Source organism: Carcharodon carcharias, chromosome 4 (genome assembly GCF_017639515.1).
Source record: "Carcharodon carcharias isolate sCarCar2 chromosome 4, sCarCar2.pri, whole genome shotgun sequence".
Taxonomy (NCBI): domain Eukaryota; kingdom Metazoa; phylum Chordata; class Chondrichthyes; order Lamniformes; family Lamnidae; genus Carcharodon; species Carcharodon carcharias.
This window is the reverse complement of record NC_054470.1, coordinates 112,194,308-112,209,820: the sequence shown is the minus strand read 5'-3', so window position 1 is coordinate 112,209,820 and position 15,513 is coordinate 112,194,308. Positions and strand designations below refer to the sequence as shown.

Below are 15,513 nucleotides of genomic sequence, written 5' to 3'. Positions count from 1 at the left end.
TTGTGTGGAAGGCAGGGAGAGTACCACTGGCTTGGAAAACTGTGGTGGGGGCCCCAGTCTATAAGAAAGGGGACCAGGGGGTGTGTTCCAACTATCGGGGGATCACACTCCTCAGCCTCCCCCGGGGAAAGCCGATGCCAGAGTGCTGGAAAGGAGACCTTGTCTGTTAGTTGAACCTCAGGTTCAGGTGGAACAATGCGGATTCTGGCCTGGCCATGGCACAGTGGACCAGCTCTTTGCCCTCTCACAGATATTTCAGGGTTCATGGGAGTTTGCTAGTCTGGTATACTTCTGTTTTGTAGACCTGGAGAAGGTACATGTCCGCGTTCCTCGGGATATTTAGCAGGAGGTGCTGCTGGAATACGAGTGCCGGTGCTACTTCTGCATGATATCAGGTCCCGCTACTCGTGGAGCAAGAGTTGCTCAGTGTTAAGTCAAATTCATTCGAGGTGGGCATTGGACTTCGCCAAGGGTGCAGCCTTGTCTCCAGTCCTGTTTGTGATTTTCACAGGCAGGATATCAAGGCGTAGCCAAGGTATGGAGAGTATCCAGTTTCGGGACTTGAGGGTGGCATCTCTGCCATTTGAAGATGGCGTCGCGCTTTCTGTCTCATCCGACTGTGACCACCAGCGCGATCTCGAACGTTTCGCTGGCGAGTGTGACACAGCCGGGAATCGGATCAGCGCCTCCCAATTGGAGGTCATGGCTCTCTCCTGGAAAAGAGTGGGTTGCTCTCTCCAGGTGAAGGGAGGGGGGAGACCAGCTTCCTTTAGTGGAGGAGATCAAGTATCTCGGGGTCTTGTTTGCGAGTGATGGTGGTGGAGGGAGTGTGAGACTGACCAGCGGATCGGTGCGGTGGCTATAGCTTTGCGGGCGGGTTACTGGCCCACGGTGGTGAAGCAGGAGCTGAGTTTTAGGACGAAGTTCTCTGTTTACCAGTTGATCTACATCCCCATCCTTACCTATGGTCCTGTTTATGATTTTCATGGACAGGATATCAAGGTGCAGCCGAGGTACATTACTGTGGGTAATGGCTGAAAGGATAAGATTGAAGGTACAAGTGACGGGAATGAGCTTTCTCCGCAGGGTGGCTGGGCATACTCTCCAGGACAGGGTGAGGAGCTCGGCAATCCGGGAGAGCCTCGGAGCAGAGCTGCTGCTGCTCCTCCGGATCGAGAGGGGCCAGTTGATGTGGTTCAGGCATCTGATAAGGATGCCCCCTGACAGGCTCCCGCTGGAGCTGCACCGGACACGGCCCACTGGGTGGAAATCTCGAGGCCAACCCAGGACACACTGGAGGGATTACATCTCTTGGTTGGCCTGGGAATGTCTGGGAATCCCCAAGGAGGAGCTGGAGACTGTGGCTGATGAAAGGGAGGTCCGGTGGGCCCTGGTCAGCTTACTGCCTCCGAGGAGCAGTGGTGGGAGGATGGATGGATAACCCTTGCTATTAATTTTCTCAAAGAACTTTATGAAAAGTGAATTTCACGTATAAATTTAAACCTCTGCTTTCACAAAAAAAATTAAAAATAATAGCTTCAAATTGTGACAGAAGTTTGTAAATGATAAAATCTGTTCCTAAGAAAAATATGACTAGGGCGGAATCTTCTTGTGGCATTGGGGTCTTGCCTGCAAGCTGGAGAGCCCGCCAGAGACTTGCAGTGCCTCTTTCCAGGAAAGCTCGCCAAAACCACACACCAATCAGGCAGTGGTGAGGCCAGCAACGGAATCAAGACCCCAGGGCCGAAAGTCCCACCTAGGGAAAGCTGCCGACCAGAGGCAGTCTGCTCTTGTGCTCAGCAGCGCCACTAAGGAGGCCGTGGCTGCTGCTGGCGGACACCCCTTGGAATCCCAGAAGCGCGGAGCGACCCAGGGCACAAGTAATTTATGTATAGGAGGAGGGGGTTTTGCGGGGTGTCACAGGGAGAGAGGGATAGGGGGCAGGTCAGAAGCAAGGGCAGGAGAGGTGACGAAGTCCTCGATCAGGCACTGAGCGTCTTTGATTGAGGGTCCCGGCCCCTGAGGTGAGAAGCGGCCTGCACAGGTTCACCTATTGTGTATGCAGCCTGTTTACAGCTGGGTTCCTACCAGCAGCAGCAGGATGAGGCCCTTAAGTGGTCATCAATTGGCTGCTCAAGGACCTCAGTTGATGGTAGGGCAGGAAGGTCACCGATGGACCCTCCCGACCAGAGGTTTATTCTGCTGGAAATGGACAAGCAGCAGGATTCAGGTATACCACCACACTGCCTCCAAGCTCGCCACCAGCAAGTGCCGAAGATTCCACCGTAGGAGTGAACAATTGACATCCAGAGTTGACTGGTTCTGTATCCATTATAAAATACTGAACAGCACCTTGGCTATTTGAAGGTATTTTTACATTCCAAAACCCACATGCATGCCACTGTTACCTCTAGACTGATCTATTCCAACATCCTCCTGACTGGTCTCCCACATTCTACCCTCCATAACGTTGGGGTCATCCAGAATTCTGTTGCCTATGTCTTAATGGCACCAAGTCCCATTCATCCATCAACCCTATACTCACCAATTTACTTTGGCTCTCAGTTAAGCAATGCCTCAATTTTAAAATTCTAGTCCTTGTTTTCAAATCCTTCCACGGTCTTGCTCCATCCGTCTGATCTGTTACCTGCTGCAGCCCAACAACCCTCCGAGATCTCTGTGCTCCCTTCAATTCTGGCCTCAGGAGCCTCCACAATTGTAAGTAGCTCCACTCACCTTCCAAACCCACAACCACTACCACCTAGAAGGACAAGGGCAGCAGACAGATGGGAGACCATGGCCAGTTGGCAGAGGAGTCCACCTCTGGTCTTACCAGAGACTACCAGAAGTTAATCTTTATTCAGTTTTAGACTTATTCACAAAGCCAAACATACCAAATGTAGAGCTCCTAACTCTACAACCCACCATCCTAAAAGTCTCTTTATATGTGCTTCTGAGAGTGCCCACCAGTACTTCACCTTAATTAACGTTAACACATTTTCTCACAAGACTTGATACCGAACAACATAGACACATTAGGACAAATAGCTAAAAGTTTGGTCAAAGAGATGGGATTTAAGCAGTGTCTAAAAGGAAGCATGAGATATTTAGAGAGGAAATTCCAGAGCTTCAGGCCCAGGCATCTGAAGGCATGGCTGCCAATGGTGGAGCAAAGGAAATCGGAGATGTGTAAGGAATCAGACTTGGAGGAGAAGGGAGGTCTTGGAGGATATTACAGATTTAAGGAGCAATGAGGCCATGGAAGGATTTGAACACAAGGATAAGAAGTTTAAGATCAAGATGTTGCTTAACAGAAAGCAAATGTAGGTCACAAAGCAGAGAGGGTGATGGGTGAACTCAAAGCAAGTTTTGGTATGTATCAATTCCATTTTGCTGTCCATATTTCTAAAATTATAATCAAACAGTTTGTAAATACAAACTTACAGGAGTTTTAGGAGGTAGAGGAACAAGAACCATTAAAAAAATGCCTGGGCAAAAATTAAACAAAACTTCTTGCCACTTTATCTACTTTGGACATTACTAGCCCTCACTGGAACATAAAGACTAAAGTCACATAGGGGAAAAAAATGCCACTCTTATCAAAAATTTACCTTTGCACCAATCCTCAATACATCCAAAACCTGGTGCATGGGTGGGGCAAAAGTGTCAGACCATAACAGAAGTAACAGAAAACAGAACTGTAAACTATTACGGACATTGGTTGTGCATGTTACAACCAAGTTCCACATAGTTAATGGACTTATGCACTGAAGAGACCATTCAACACATCTGCACAACTCTAAGTTATTAACAGGGCAAAGAGGGCCAACGCCATCTCACCTTTACAATAGATCCCTTGTGACCATTTAAGTCATTTTGGAAGATAGAGCTATCCATCCCAGAACAACTACCACAAACTGACTAATGGAAAATTCACCCATGGATCAATCTCACCCCAACACTAACACTAACCTTTTCATTAAACTGAAGAGCAGAATCTTATGACTTAATGCAAAAGTTGGCAGTTCATACTCGTCACAGAAACAAAGGAGCTGATGCCTGGGTTCAGCGCCTGAAAACTGGATTAAACTGCATATTGTTCTGGTTAAACTCTGAACACCCGCGTCCTATCTCTATTTTCTTCTGGGTGTGTCCACATTAGCAGCACTGCCAGTCAAGAGTTGATATGACAAGTTTGGGCAGTGGTTAATCTATAACAAGGCACATACCATACTAGGTGCAGGGATGATGGGGAAAATAGCAAAAATTAGAAAATAGGCTTCACATCCTAATTGGCTCCCTGGTGTTTAAGTAGCTGCGTACATAATAAAAACAGCATTGCAAGTGTCCGTAATAAAGCTGTACTGACAAACAGCCATAGATATGCACCTAATTTTAAGATCATTATAACATGAAGCCAATTAGTGTGCCTTGCATCCCTTCATGGATATGCTCTCAGATCACTTCACTTTCCAATGCTAACTTTCTCCTTGCAGCAGGCATGTCCTCACAACCACGTGGATAATAGATACCTCAGTGCCCACATGTAAAGTTTAGATATTAATGTGGCCAACATCTCGCCGTTTAAATTATCAAACTTGGGTTCAGGTTTCTCCACCAAGGAAGCAGTAACCTTCTGGCTCGTTAAATTCAAATTAGAGAACAAACCAACGGAAAACAATGAAAGATAGGAGGAAGGAAAAAGGAGGCAGAGGAAGAGAAGAAGGAAGCAAAAAAAGCAGTGACAAAGGAATGGAATGAGGAAAAGGGGGGCGGGGTGGTGGAAAACAGGAAGAGGATTGAGGAAGGGGAAGAGGAAGTGGACAAAGAGGCGGTGTGACCAAAAAATGAGAAATTACATGAGTAAATCTCAACAAACCCCAGCAATAACCACTTCCTTTTATCTTACATTCTACAATGTGCAAGGCACTGCTTCACCAGGAACAAGCAGGTGGCTTGTTGCAAACAATCCAATGGAAATCCTGAAAATGAAAAATTACTTAAATGCCAATCCTGGCCCAACTAGCCTATAACAATGTGTATGTTCCACATGACCATCCTCCAATTCTACTTCACCAGACCTCTTATCCTTCTAGTCTTTTCTCCCTTATGCCTCTCCCTGTTGCTATTCGCCTCAACTGCTCCATGTGGTAGCGAGTTCCACATTCTCTAGGTAAAGAAGTTTCCCCTGAATTTTTTTTTTTCCATTGGATTTATTAGTGGCTGTCTAATATTTACACATCCTGGTTTGGTCTCCCCCACAATTGGGACTATCTTTTTCCATGTCCACCCCATCAAACCACTTTCATAATTGTACCAAAAGGCTTATCCTGCTTGTGTATCGGTATCTGCCACTCATCTCATTTTTCCAACTGTCCCTGCTGCTCTTCAGCTGAAGTTACAAAGGGCAAGCAGGAGAATCTCCATATGAATTCCCACCAAATTTTATTTGATCAAATCCTGGAAGTGAAAAGTTAAATTCCATGAAATATGTGGGGCATTTTTGTCTGGACCAATTTAATCACAGCAAAATTCCATTCTATCCCCACAATGAATGTACGAGTTAGGAGCAGGAGTTTGGCCCCTGAAGACTGCTCCGCCATTCAGCAAGATTCTGGCCGGAATTTTCCAGTTCCACCACAACAGACTTTTGCTTGTCTGTCAAATTGTCCGTCCAGTCCGCTACAATTCCGTGGCGAGCAGGACCACAAAACTTAAGCCCATGGCTGCTCTGATTGTGGGCTCAATGACACATTCCACCTACTTCCAATAACCTTTGGCTCCCTAGTTAGTCATGAATCTATCTACCTCTGCTTTAAACATATTCAAATCACTCTGCTTCCACCACTTTCTGTGGGAAGAGAATTCCCCAGACTCACAACCTCAAAGATTTTTTTCTCATCTCCATCTTAACTGGGAGACTCCTTATTTTTAAACTGTTTCCCCTAGTTCTAGTCTCTTCCACAAAGGGAAACATCCTTCCAGCATCCGCCCTGTCAAGTCCCCTCAGGATTTTATATGTTTCCATAAGATCACTGCTCATTCTTCTAAACTTCAATGGTTACAGGCCCAGCCTGTAAATCCTTTCCTCATAAGGTAACCAGAAAGAACATGCATTTATATAGCTCCCGTCACAACCTCAGGACATTCCAAAGCACTTTACAGTCAATGAAATACTTTTGAAGTGCAGTCACTGTTGTAATTTAGGAAATGCTGTAGCCAATTTGCACATAGCAAGCTCCCACCAACAGCAATGTGATAACGACCAGATGATTTGTTTTTCAGTGATGGTGGTTAAGGGATAAATATTAGCCAGGACAAGAGGAGAACTCTCCTACTCATCTTCAAATAGTGACAGTGGGATTTTTTATGTCCACCTGATATAGCAGCCAGGGCCTCTGTTCAATACCTCATCTAAAATGATGGCACATCTGACAGTGCGGGGCACTTCCCTCAGCTCTGCATCAGAATGTCGGCCCAGGTCATGTGCTCCAGCCTCTGGAGTGGGATATGAACCTACAATCTTTCACCTGGAAGGTGAGAAATGTTACCCACTGAGCTATGGCTGACACACATCATACAAATCGTTTCTTCCAATTAAAACCTAGATATCAAACACCATTAAATTTACATGATCAAAATCACCTGGGTGTTAAATGAATCCCAAAGCCAGATGAAGTATGAAACTAGACACAGATCCTTTCCTTAATAGTTGGTTTATTTACAGAATGCAGCATTACATATGTTTGCCTTTTAACCATTAACCCAGTGCCCCAGTAGTCCCCTTTGTCCTTTTGTCTATGACATCTTTGGCAATCTCTGTCTCCACCTATCACTGGCCCTCTATCCAGCTTTACCTGTCCCACCCTCCTCTACCAGCTTATATTTCACTTCATTTCTATATTCCCTCAGTTCTGATGAAAAGTCATACAGACTCAAAACATTAACTGTATTCCTCTCCGCAGATGCTGTCAGACTGCTGAGTTTTTCCAGGTATTTTTGTTTTTTCCTCCAGTAGTCTTCCTTTGCACTCTTTTGAGTACACCAATAAAATAAGACTTTACAATTAATGAATTACCCAATCAAACCAGCCAAATAGCCCCTTCAAGGGCAGTCTTGGTTGGTAACTCTTTCGAGTTAGAACCAGTTAAACCAAATTAACAAAATTGGGATAAATCAGGCACAGCCCCTAATTCAGGTCAGCTGTAAAACCAAGAACAAAGTTTAAAGGAAACTTACAAACTTTAAACCAAAATGTGGTTAAAGGGGTCAATAAAGCACCCCAGTCCCCGCGATGCCCACCGGGCATGGAAGGCCTCGAGTGTGCTGCCAGACACCGCGTGCTCCCTCTCCAAGGATACCCGGCAGCGAACGTAGCCGCGGAAGAGTGAGTCTTGGTTGGTAAGTGTTCTAAATACTTAATTAAACAATGCCTTTCACCTGTCCATCTTAACAATATAATTCACATACCATTGCCACAGAGATCCATCTGGAAGTCCAAAGCAAGATCAGAAAGGTTAGAGAAACCAGTGGTTTACACAGTTACACGGGGGTTTACACCAGGAAATTTGGGAACCTTTCAAGCAAATTCCACCCTCAAGCCTGTTTGTATCAAGTTTATCAGTGTTGAATTTATTTGTTGCCTTCATAAAATGATGTTAATTGGAGTTTCTAGCATTCTTTTATTACCTTCTCTATCCTTGTAAAAACTTGAAGTGACTTGTGCTGTGATACAGTTCAAGGTTTTCCCTGCATTCATTACTTGTATCATAAATGGTGGGGGCTTTGTTACCTCGTTGCATCTTGGTCTTAGGGAGGGGCCAGGCCAACTTTTCCAGCAGAATACTTCAATTCAACTTCTAAACAAAAACATCACAACATCCTGGTGTATGAAGTATGGTGGAGAAGGTATAACCTTGACATGAAATATACAATATTTATTTAGACTGATACAGCACAGAGGGAGGCCACTTGGCCCATTGTGCCTGTGTCAGCTCTTTGTAAAAGCTATCCAACTAGTACCACCCGCTCTGCCCCTGCTTTTCCTCAAAGCCTGGCCATTATTTTTAAACACGTATTTGTCCAATTCTCTTCTGAAAGTTACTATGGAATCTGCTTCCAGCACCCTTTTCAGGCAGCGCATTCCAGATCACAACAACTCTGTGTAAAATAAATTCCCTTATTTCCTCTCTGGTTCTTTTGCCAATTACCTTAAACTTGTGTTGCCAACTCTCGCGCCAATGGAAACAGTTTCTCCTTATTTACCCTCATCAAGACTCTAGGTCATTTAACACTGGAGGAAGATGATGCAATAAAAAGATTAAAATAGATCTGGTCTGATTTGGAGTTTGAACATTGCAACGGAGGCCATAGCATTAGATGTTATCAAACCTCAAAACTGGGGCTGGTTCAGTTTATAAAGTCATCTGAATCCAGGTCTGTCTGTTGCAAAACAAAAACAGAAACAGAAATACCTGGAAAAACTCAGCAGGTCTGGCAGCATCGGCGGAGAAGAGTACAGTTGACATTTTGAGTCCTCATGACCCTTCAACAGAACTAGCTGAAGGGTCATGAGGACTCGAAACGTCAACTGTACTCTTCTCTGTTGATGCTGCCAGACCTGCTGAGTTTTTCCAGGTATTTCTGTTTCTGGATTTCCAGCATCCGCAGTTTTTTGTTTTTATCTCTGTCTGTTGCAAATCCTAACCAAAACAATCAGTACAATTCATTCCAGTGTTTTTCAACATTGGTTCCTACCACCATTGAGTAAGCCCTTGTGCTATTGACTTCATATCTTCTGCTCTCAACGTCATGTATTGACATTGGCCCAGGCAGATTGAATCCAAAAGGTCTTTTCATATTGTCGTCTGCAGAAATCAGATTGCAGCATAATGTCAATTGTCATGTGTATGTTGCTAAAACTAGCTCATGGTTGCAGAAGATATTTCTGTCCTGGGGTAAGCTGGCCAGTTTGGCAATGCAAACACAGCAGCTGACATTCGAACCTACTTCCCCATGGTCGAAACTAGACAACAGCAAATTGCATTTATATAGCGCTCTTGCCATCATAAAACATCCCAGGGTGCTTCAGGAGCATCAAACTAAATGAGACGCTGAGCCAAATAAAGAGATATTAGGACAGGACCAACGGTTGGTCAGAGAGGTAGGTTTTAAGGGGCATCTTAATTGAGGGGAGTGAGATAGATTGTTGAAGGGTTTCAGGGAGGGAATCGCACAGGTTAGGGCCTTGGCAGCTGAAGGCACGGCAACCAATGGTGGAGCAATTAAAACCAGAGATACAGAAGAGGCTAAAGTTGGAGGAGTGCAGACGTCTCGTTAGGTTGTCAGGCTGGAGGAGATTATAAAGATAGGTGAGACCATGGAAGGATTTGAAAACAAAGAAGTGAATTTTAACAAGTATTGTTTAACTGGGAACCATTGTAGATCAATGAGCACACAGGTGACGAGTCTTGGTGTGATTTAAGGCAAAGTCAGCAGTAATTTGGATAAGCTCAAGCTTAGACAGCCAGTCAGAAGGGCAATGGAATAATCAAGTCTAAACATAACAAAAGCATGGATGGGACATTCAGGAACATAGGATTACATAGGATATATGGCATAGAAACAGGCCACTCAGCACAACCAGTCCATGTTGGTGTTTATGCTCCACTCGAGCCTCTTCCATCTTTCGTCATCTAAACCTACCATCGTAACACTCTATTTCCTTCTCCCTCTTACGCTTGTCCAGCTTTCCCTTAAATATGTCTATACTATTTGCTTCAACCACTCCATGAAGAAGTTTCTCCTGAATTCCCTATTGGATTTATTGGTGACTATCTTACACCGATAGCTCTCTAGTTATGCTCTTCCCCAAAAGAGGAAACATTCTCTCTGTGTCCACTATATCAAAGCCTTTCAGAATTTTAAAGATCTCTATTAGGTTACCCGTCAGCCGCCTTTTTTCAAGAGAAAAGAGACTCAGCCTGTCAATCCTTTCCTCATATGTATACCAAGGCACACCGTAAAGTACCTTGGCTGTCACTTGTGTGGTTTGAAGCAGGAGGTGGATGGGTGTGATTAATGGAAGACATGCTATATAGAAGGATATCGGATAAAAGACCAGCCTGAAACCCTAGAAATTACCAATCAGAAGTATAGCTCGATGATGAAATGGTTTGTAATTCAAGAGAATTAATTGAGGGCAAAGATCAAAATCCATGTGGGTTTATGAAATGCAGAACAAACAGACAGATTTGTTTTTATTGGAAAGATGTTGCTGCGTTGGTGAAGGTTGTGATGCCGTGGATACACACACCTCGGCTTTCATAGTCTGCTCTATAAGAGACATATCCCCAAGGTAAAAGCTTACGGGGGAATGCATTGGATAATCTTCCACATTAAAAGGTGCTACATCAATGCCAGTTGTTGTGGTTGTTGAGCTGTTTGGAAATATAAAAGGTATTTCTAAATGAACTTACTTAATAATTATGTTGTGCCAATTTAGCAGACAGACTGGTAGCTACCGAAAGTCCTATACTCTTTCCTCCTAAGAATCCAACATAAAAATAATTCTGATCGTGACTGAAGATAAACACTTTACCAAAAACACTTGCCCCACTAAAGCCAATTGCTTCATGTTGACAGACATTTCAAAGGAACCAGGTTTCACTTTTGTGAAGGCTGATTATGTTCATTACTTTTTCCAATTAACTAGGGAAATGCAAAGTTACTAACAAAGGATGTACATGACTGCCCCAGGACAATGAACAAGCCATCCAACCAAGCCAGGCATTTTCCAGGACTCTGGTCACAGACGGCCCTACCTGAATATGTACTGCACAATTCTGAGAAAACAAAAACACACCAGGAGGCAATCTAGCTATAATAAGTATAGGGAAGACAGTGACCTCTTGGTAATGTCACCGTACTAATAATCCAGAGGCCCACGCTAATGCTCTGGGGATGCACGTTCAAATCCCACAGCAGCTGGTGGAATTTAAATTCAATTAATAAATCTGGAAAATAAACTGGTCTCAGTAACGGTACCCATGACAACTATCATTGATTGTTGTTGTAAAAACCCATCTGGTTCACTAATGAAATCTGCCATCCTTATCTGGTCTGGCCCTCGTGTGACTCCAGACCCACAGTAATGTGGTTGACCCTTAGCTGCTCTCTGAAATGGCCTAGCAAGCCACTTAGTTCAAGGGCAATTGGGGATGGGCAACAAATGCTGGCCTTGCCAGCAACATCCATGACAGAATAGAAAAAAATCTTGATTCTATTTTTTTTAAACCTTAAATGTTGATACAATTCCAATTAAATAAAACCTACATGTGAAAAAAACTACAGGCCAATAACAGAAGTTACCACCATCCCCTCCCCTAGATCAGAAGATAGAAACCAGTCAGAAACGGTGTTATAATTAGCTCTGAGAGCACTGTGCATCTGGGCGATAACCAGACAAAAGATTTCATTTCATTAGAGATTTCACTATCACTTTCTTTAATACTGCCCATTGTGAAGGAGGCTTTATTCAGCTGATTGATGTCTCTTCTGCTGGGGACAGAGTTGAAGTACAAGAATTTAATCTTGCCTCGAAAGTTAATGGTGAAAGCTAGGTTTTACTGATCAGCTTGTTTCTTACTCAAAATTGGCTAAAAAAAAAACTGAAAATGGGAAGTTAGTGTGCAAGGGAAATGAGATTAGCAAAACACTGCTCCTGAAAATTGCTTCACTTTGAACAAACATGTTGTGTTCTGCATTTCTTACAGTTCTCATCACCAGAGAAGTCAAGAAGCATCAATAAGTACATGAGAATCAATCGTGACTTTAAGTGAGTTTCTACATTTGTTCAAAACACTAGAAAAAGTGTTCACAGCTGATTTCACTAACGTATTAAGAACCTTAAGTTTCATGCAACAACTTACATTTATATAGCACATTTAAGACTTGCGTTTCTACAGCGCCTATCACTACCTCAGGGGGTCCTAAAGCACTTTGCAAAGAAGTACTTTTTGAAATGCAGTCACAATTGTAGGAAAATAACGAAGCCTCCCACGCACTCAGGAGTATGGCCAAAGGCAAGGTGGAAGTCGACAAGGAGAGAAGGGGCTGGAGGAGAGCTGCCAATGCTGGTTGGCTATAATCCAGGAGGTTTTATCATGTGTTGTTTGCAAATGTTCTTACACTACCCAGCCTGCTCACGTATCAACATCTCCCTTGAACACTGGTCTACTGCATGGCGGGACTTTTAGAGGCTAATGCAAAGAGTACGTACAGGGGGCTCCAGCCTGACCCCACCCCTAACCCTGCCTTAATTTGAACTGTAGAGCATGGAACAGTTCAAATCAATGGAAGTAAGAATTGCTGTCCGCAAAACAATCCTTCGAACACCAGCACCTTCACCTCTAAATCCACAGCAAAGTCCATAAGTCAGCTTTTCATATTAAACACACACACATTAATCAATCCTTAAATACCATAATTAAACAAACTCAAGCTTCTCTTAGATATAACTTCTCTAGGGGACAAAAGGATGTAGTTTGGGATTGGGATTGCCAACTCTCCAGGTTGTTCTGCTCTGGTATCTCCAAGAATTAAGGATTCATCACCAAGACACTGCTGCAAGCAGAACTTGGGAGGAAAATAACAGGGGCACGAAAAAAATATCATTTTTTTTTCCTGTTTTTTTTTGTCAAACAGTTTTTTTATATTAGTTTTATAAAAATGTTAGTGATGGGGACAGAAAGGCTGTTTGATCAACAAGACAAAAATTATCCAACAGGGCAATGAATTGTCCACTTTCTAATTGATGTAGGAATAGAATCATAGAACCATGGAAAGGTTACAGTGCAGAAAGAGGCCATTCTGCCCATCATGTCAGCACTGGCCAAAACAAAAAAGAGAACAGGGATTTATTATACAACAAAAAGAACTTGAATCCAACCTGTGAGGGCACACAGGAAACCAATGCGAGGTCAGGAGTTATCTTAAGCAGGACATGACGCAATGGAGTTTGTGTAGGGTGCAGCGCATTACCGAAGAGAGACACTGGAGAAGCCAGATTTGGAGGGATCGGAGAAAATGCACAGCTGTAGGGTTCAGCTACAGAGAAAGCAAGGGAAAGCAGCAATCGGCAACAATGGAGGGGTGGATGGATGGAACAACATCTTCTTAAATGGACATAGTAAAATATCCCAAGGTACTTCACAGGGGCAATTATCAAATAACAATTTAACCTGAGCCATGCAAGGAAATATTAGGTCAGGTGACCTAAGACTCGGTCAAAGAGATAGGTTCGAGTGCACGCATTAAAGGAAGAAAGAGAGGTGGAAAGGTTTAGGTAGGGAATTCCCAAACTTCAGCCCCAGGCAGCTCCACTAGTGATGGAGTGATAAAAATCTGGCAATGCGTAAGAGGCCAGGTTTGGAGGAGCACAGAGATCTCCGAGAGCTGTGGGGCTGAAGGAGATTACAGGGATTAGAAGGGGTGGGGGTGGTGCGGCAATGGAATAAGCAGTCCGTTGATGGATAGAACAGGTTCGAAGCTGAGTTCTGGGCCGAAGAGGACACCCAACAGTCAATTCAGCAAGAATGAGCTGTTGGATGAAAGGAGATTGGAGTCAAGAAGACAGTCACATTCTTGGTAAAACCTGAGCAAGATGTTTTTGGTCCGAGTTGTGATCCAACATTAAAAACCACTTGAACTTCACAACATAAGAAATGGGAGCAGGAGTTGGCCAGACAGCCCCTCGAGTTTTCTATGTCATTTATGGGCGTCAAGTCGAATTACCAAGCCGCTCAAAAATTCCTACCCTGGGGCCGGAGCCTAGCGCTGAGGGCTGTCGGGTTGCAGGTAGGTAAACGCTGCCCCTTTTTTACGACACTAGCTGCCACAAACCACTTAGGTTTACAAGTTCAGCCAGGTTTTAAAGATCCTCGACAAGCCAGGGGGCAGGTAAATATATAAGGTAAGTGGGTAGGAATTTTGGGGGTGGGAGTGGGTAGGATTGTTTTTTGTGGGGGGGGGGGTGGAAGGTTGGGGGGTGTTGGGTCAGGCCAAGCCCTGGGCAGTGAAGCCCTGTGGGGAGTCCCATGGAAGAGGGGGGGGAGGGGGGTGCTTTTGGTGGGAGTCTATACAATAGTTACACAGAGGGCGGCAGTGAGAAGTGACTGAGAAGCATTCTGGGAGAAGTCAGCACAGTCACCACAACTCAGAAGGGGATCGAGGAGGACCCATGTCAAAGAACGGAATAGCCCTAAACGTTACGTTGCTATAGTGTTTCCAACATTCCCTCCTCCTCAAAACCAAAACAAAAGAGAGAAAAAGAGGGAGAGGCAGTACCTTCAGGAGTGCACTTCTGAAAGTGGATTTTTTTTAAATGCAGCTGATTGAAAAAAAAACTCACCAGGATTTACTCACCAATCTATTAAAGTTATTCATTGCTTAATACTGAGATAGGAGCTAAAAAAAAAGTATACAGTAGTGCTGTACAAGTATAATTAGTCAAGAAACAAGGTTCCTAGCTAACATAAATAAGGCACCGAGCTGGCGTATTTTTTAAGGGAGTAACTAGCTTAACCGAGAGGGGCGTCATGGCAGGAGAACTCAGATCTGTGATATGCTCCTCCTGCAGAATGTGGGAAATTAGGGACGCTTCTAGCATCCCTGGTGACCATGTGTACAGAAGGTGTGTCCAAATGCAGCTTCTAGCTAACCGGATTTCGGAGCTGGACCTGCGGGTGGACTCATTGTAGAGCATCAGCAATGCTGAGCAAGTCGTTGCTAGCACGTTTAGTGAGGTGGTCACACCACAGGTGAAGATTACACAGGCAGAAAGGGAATGGGTGACCATCAGGAACAGTAAAAGACTCAGGAAGGTAGTGCAGAGTCCGCTGTGGTCATCTCCCTCTCTAACAGATATGTCATTTTGGATACTGTGGGGGGGGATGGCCTCTCAGAGGAAAGCAGCAACAGCCAAATTCACAGCATCATGGGTGGCTCTGCTGCTCGGAGGGGCAGGAGGAAAACACGTGGCAGGGCTATAGTGATAGGGGATTCAAGAGTTAGGAGCACAGACAGACACTTCTGTGGCCGCAAACATGGATCAAGGATAGTATATTACCTCCCAGGTGCCAGGGTCCAGGATGTCACGGAGCAGCTGCAGGACATTCTGGGGAGGGAAGATAAACAGCCAGTGGTCATGGTACACATTGGTACCAACAACATAGGTAAAACTAAGGGATGAGGACCTGCAAGCTCAGTACAGGAAGTTAGGAGATAAGTTAAAATGCAGGACCTCAAATGTAGTAATCTCAGGATTACTCCCAGTTCTACGTGCTAGTGAGAGCAGGAATAAGAGGATAGACCAAATGAACATGTGGCTGGAGAGATGGTGTAGCCAGGAGGGATTCAGATTCTTGAGGCACTGGGACCGGTTCTGGGGAAGGTGGGACCAGTACAAACTGGACGGGCTGCACCCAGGCAGAGCTGGCATCAGTTTCCTTGTGG

General features: G+C 44.4%; 1 protein-coding gene across 4 annotated transcripts in view; it reads right to left on the bottom strand.

Annotated features, from left to right (window-relative positions):
- Nucleotides 1–15,513, bottom strand: part of LOC121277364 (coronin-2A-like) — a 176,308-nt gene that overhangs the window by 120,550 nt on the left and 40,245 nt on the right. Inside the window, exon 1 of one of the 4 annotated variants that reach the window (XM_041186745.1) lies at nucleotides 3,973–4,046. The exons of the other annotated variants lie outside the window; for them this stretch is intronic. The gene's annotated coding sequence lies outside the window, so the exon portion shown is untranslated. Of the gene's footprint in view, nucleotides 1–3,972; nucleotides 4,047–15,513 lie in introns of those variants that run through there. 4 annotated transcript variants of the gene reach the window in all.